Here is a 5,981-nt window from a genome sequence, read left to right on the forward strand (position 1 = left end):
ATCTCCCTCTCAGAGTCACGCCGCATTTTAATGGATGATCAATATAATATTTTTCCATAAAACATTAGCTTTGAAATCTATATTTAAGTGCATTAGATTTTTTGCTCTTTTGAATGAGTGGGTGTCCCTATAAAACATCATCCAACAGGAAAGAAATATGGCATGGATTCATTATTATATTTATTTATAGGTCCTGTAAAATACATTGCGAATATATTGGCACATTTTGGGGTAGTGAGCTGAACTTTCAGAAAGTTAAAAGCATTTAAGGTGACTGCAATATAGATTTATAGGATCTAACTACACACAGGTATTAGGAGGGGTCGGACCTTAATAGCTGCAACTTATGAGCATTTTCGGTCTTTTAAAGCAATATATGACCCCAATTTTTATTGATTTTTCAAGATTTATTATACCATAGCTCTTTGGTCATTGCTTTTCTTGGTCATAACAATGTTAGCAGAGTGTCATATAATCTATTCAACTGCTAATACTAATTAATTAATATTACATGTTCGTATTATACAAATGTAGTGGTGGAAAATCATAATATAGGTGCTATATATGATATGTGTGGCTGAATAATTTATAGGGTTGTATGAGATTAGAAAAACATGACTCCTTTCTTTAAGAAACTGCTCTTCTCTTGTTCAAAAATTGTGTCTACCGATGAGCAATCTTTAGAGATTTCAATTAGCCGGCTTCACCAAATTTTTCCCAAAAATTTGATTTGTCAGGTATACACTACAGAAAGGAGAACCAGTCACTCTGGAGATGGAAAACTACTCTACAGTGAAAACTGAGCTCCACTGGGAACCACAGGTCTGTGATGTCCGAGGTACTGGCCACCACTGTAAAAAGGATGATAATCTGTAAAATGTCAGCTATAAGGCATGATGGGGAAGCCCATGTGGCAACGTAAAATAACATTAGCCCGATATCTTGGGCTTCTGCAGTGTGGAAAATTATGCCGGGCAAGTTTTGTTTTTTGCAAATGGCAAATTAAATCTTACAGTGTTCGAATTTGCGTGAAACCACAAATTTTAGGAAATTTTACTAAAACTGGATCTTCTGTTGATCGACCCATGCATCCCTAGTATTAACCTGTTCCCACCAGAGCCCGTTTTCATCTTCCTGACCAGGCCAAATTTTTCAAATCTGACGTGATACTTAATGTGGTAATAATTCTGGAATACATCAATATATCCTAGTGATTTTTAGACTGTTTTTTCATGACAGATTGTACTTTATGTTCATGGTAAATTTAGATTAACATGATTTGAGGTTATTGATGAAAATATAGTAAATCTGATGAAAACTCAAGAGAGTCGTTGACTCTGGAGATGGAAAATTATCATTTTGGACTCAAAGGTGCTTCCTTAAAATTCATAATATTGGGACAAAATGGGAACATTGGGCTAATTTTTGTTTACACCAGGGAAATATTGATTTAGTACCAAATGTGCATATTATCTAGACTCCCCTGTATATCAAAAAAACCTTTCAAAGTGCTCCAGCGAAGAATGCTTATTTGGACTGTCTTGTCCCATGGGCATCATTGCAGAAGCATCTATTCCTCCTCTCACCTGCTAAATGCTGTCCTCCCACTGTGATTGATGTCTATGACGCACCCTGTGTTACCAACATAGCCGAATGTAATCTCGCGCCTGAGCAGGGACATCGCCAGCTCTCGCCGGCGCACTTTGCTCTACTCTACTGCGGACAGAGCCTAAAAAATGGAAATCACAGAGGAGGAGTTTAAATTTGGAGGCAGGGAACAAAACAATATGGAGGAACTTATTCCGGTAAGCAGTAGCTGGAAAGAGATATGCCAGCACACGTGCAGTTAGGGTTTAGGTTCTGCCCGCAGTAGGGCACAACAAAGCGTGACTGCGCGAGCTGGCAAAGTCCCTGCACAGGAGTGAGATTTCATTTGGCTATGTGGAAGATTCAAGACGCATCATCCACATCAATCATAGTGGGAGCACGACGATTAGCAGGGGAGAGAAGGAACAGATGATGCCCATCGGACTAGACCATCAGAATTTTCATACCTCACTGGAGCACTTCAAAAGTTTTTTGGGGGAATGTAAAGGGGAGTCAGGACATAATAAGCAGCTTTCTGGAAAGCAGAAAGTGTCTCCCCTATTTCCTCATAGATTGTAAGCTTGTGAGCAGGGCCCTCAATCCTTTTGGTATCTGTTGAGTTATGTGTTATTCTGTAATGTCTTTATTGTCTATGCAAGACCCTTCTGAAATGTAAAGACTAGTGTTGAGCGAGTATGTTCTGTTAACCCTTTTGCAGAGTATGCTCGGGCGAGCACCGAGTAGTTACAGCTGCTCAGTGTTATGTTTACATCACTCCCGTGTGCATGATTTGCGACTGTTTGACAGCTTTAATACATGTGAGGAATTCTTGTTTGCATTCCTCACATGTAATGCAGCTGCAGTCACCGCTCAGTACACAGTGAGCAGCGGCTGTAACCACACCCCAGTTGACTGTACAGTGCATTAGTGCTTAACCGGCTGTCAGTCAGTGCCGTGACATGGTTACAGCCACCATTCAGTATGTACTGTGCTGTAACTGAAGCACCGCTGGCCACACATCTATGACTGAAAGCCAGAGGCTGCCAGGAAAAATTTCCTTTCAGTATCCAAGCTTTTAGTGCATCAGACTCATAGGTTTAGAATGCTATCAACGTATAGATGAAACCCATATCTGTAGGTTAATAGCATTTTTTGACATGACAGGTTCCCTTTAATATTTTGTTGTACACCCTTTTGAAGCAATCACTGAAAACAAACTTTCTGGAACTCTCAATAAGAATTCTGCACCTGTCCATAGGTATTTTGGCTTAATATTCATGAGCTATCTGCTCCAGCTGTCCCAATTTTTGACGGGTGCCTTCTCCAGATTGCATGTTTAGCACCTTCCACAGATGTTCAATAGGATTTAGGGCTCATAGATGTCACTTCAGAATAGCCCAAGCTTTTGCTCTTAGCCATTCTTGGATGTTTTTAGCTGTGTGTTTGGGTCATTAACCTGTTGGAGGACCCATGATCGGTGACTCAGACCAAGAGACTTATGCATGACCATGTATTGCAGGGTATTCGAAACGTCAGAGTTACACTAACAAAAGATCTGTTAGACCAAGCTTATGATTGGGCCTAACAGGCAACCATACCTGGCGGACCGGGAAGTCAATTGTTTAACCGCTGGTTTCCATGACAACAATTGGCACCCTGTGATCGTGTGAGAGAGGGAGTGCCATCACTCTCATAACCCTCAAAATGCGACTGAAGCTATTGACTGTGGTATCCAAACAGATAACAGCCAATGACAGGTCTGCATGTGTCCTGGCTGTTACAGCAGGATTTCAGCTGTCATTTAAAGCACCACTCCAGCTGTTTTTTTTTAGTGCACCACTGGAGTGGTGCTTTAAATATAATTCCCCTGCCCCCTGTTTCAAACTCACCTGCCGCCGCCTTTATCATTTTCCAGCATTGCTCCCGTTGATCTCCAGCGAAAAGTAACCTGACTGCAATTCCAGTGTTTCAGGGAGCTGTGCGGAGGTCACTTTTCCAATACTTTGGCGCGAACAAGCTGGAACCCCGAACACGAACCCGAATTTGAAATGCCGAACAAATTCACTCAACACTTGTCAAGACATGTCTAACACAGTTATTTGTAGAAACCTTTGGATAGTAGCCTAGAAAAGAAAGTAGCATTAAAAAAAATCACAGAACATTAAGTAAAAAGCAAACTTATTTTTTTAAATAAATACATTTTATTAAAAATACTTACTTGCCATTGTCACAATTGTAACCATGCACCATAAGTTTATTTCACTGTAACAATTGGTGCTTTCCGCAAAAACAATTAAATAAAATCTGCAGTTTCATTTTTTCTGCATTTTTTTCCATAATATAAAATTTATAATATTGAAACACTAATGTATTTGTAATAAAAGATGGCACCTATATAATATAAGACTCGTCCCCAAAAAAAACTCATACAGATAAATCAAATGAAAAAAAAAATCGAAGTTATGACTTGAGAATTCAACTAGAAAAACTTTTCTTGCCCTTAAATCTTAATCTATCATGGTTCTCCAGTCGTTAAACATTGTCAATTCTGCATTGATCCTCCAAAATGTCAACCACTCTGTATGTGAATATCAAAACTGCCAAATTGATTTTACTATCTTTAGTTAAGTGATATTTTAATAATTTTTGGCATTTAAAGGCAGGTAATATATAAGGAAATTACGTTTTATTTTAATATCAGGTTTATTATAAACATTTCTAAAAAGAAATGTTGTTGCTTTTTATTTCTATGTGAATTATTTGCTTAACAGCATCAAAATATTTCACTTTTCACCGTAGTCACTAGAACAGTGACAATAGGCTAACACTGTTCTTCGTAGCTTGTCAGCTTTGCTGTGTTACCTGGGATAGAACGAGCAGAGTTATGTCAATATCATTAAAAGAGATGGAATGACAGATCTTTTATACAACTGGAAGCCTAAATAAGGTAGAATAGTAACAAAACATACAATACACACAGATAAGGGTCTACATCTACCCTGACACTTTGTCATGTCTAGGGGAGGCAGCGATACTTAACGACTTCCTGGAGACTCTGTGGATCTATGACATTTCTTTGTCAATTTACTCTCATTCATGTCGGCTGCCATAAAGGGCGCACAACTTGCTACATCGAAGGAAGGTTGTGGTTCCAATATGATGGCCTCCCAGGAGGTTTTTAATAATAAATCACTAGCTATAACATTTTAACTAAAAAAAAATATATATATATATATATTTATATATATATATATATATATATATATATATATTTCTCTTTCAGAGACTTATCACTAAAGGATTAAATTCAAATAAAATATGTGAAACGTTATACATTCATATTAATTAAGTTTTCTACTGGTGGATATTCTTAAGATAATGTATAACATATATGTATATATAGTATATATATATATATATATATATATACATAACTTTATTACATGATTACTATAGGTACGCTGAGTTAGAAAGCAATATGTCAAGTTCTATATCATATACCTGCTAAGAGATCAACGAGACTGATGTTTCTTTCATATATTATTGCCTTCCTTCAAATACCACTGAACACCTATTATAACTTCATCGGCTGTTCCACTTCTCGGCTGTATTTCTTCATTCATTCCGTCAGGCTTTACTTGCAGTTCTCTACCACCCTCTTCAGAAAATCCAACCAACTGCAGTTGAACTCATTTCATTGGCTCAAAACAATTGTGGATCCAATGATTAACACTTCAAAGCTTACAGATCTCACAGTATAATGATTCAATCGCGTTCTGCCAAAGGTACACAGAAAGCAGAAGCATGCACCTCTGATTTTAAGAGATAATTAAATATAATATATGGATTCTTTTGTACTTAGAGGATTTTTATAGGATTTCACAATTTGAGCTGAATGAAAAAAATATGAATGTAGTGAACATTGTAACAAAGCTACTGTTACGAATACAGAATGTGTAGTGAAGCTAGGAGTGTATATATACATATATATGTATATATACTGTGTATATACATATACATATATATTTATATATATATATATATATATATATATATATATATATATACAGTGACTCCCTAAAGTGTTCACCCACCCCCTTGTAATTTTTTGTGTTTTGCTACCTATAAGCTGGAATTTCAGGGCTTTTTATTCTAAGGGTTTGCATCCAATCGTGTAAAGAACATGCCTAGAACTTTGAACATTTGGTTTTATTTTTATTGTGAAGTAAGCAACAAATAGGACAAATAGTTGAAAACTTCAGTGTGCATAACTATTCACCCCCCTAATGTCAGTATTTTGTAGAGCCTCCTTTTTCGACAACTACAGCTGCAAGTCGCCTTGGATAAGTGGATATGAGGTTTCCACATATTGCTACTGGAATTTTTGCCGATTC

This window comes from Phyllobates terribilis, unplaced genomic scaffold, assembly GCF_046119375.1.
Source record: "Phyllobates terribilis strain yellow unplaced genomic scaffold, ASM4611937v1 Scaffold_13__5_contigs__length_258822181, whole genome shotgun sequence".
NCBI classification, from domain to species: Eukaryota; Metazoa; Chordata; class Amphibia; order Anura; family Dendrobatidae; genus Phyllobates; species Phyllobates terribilis.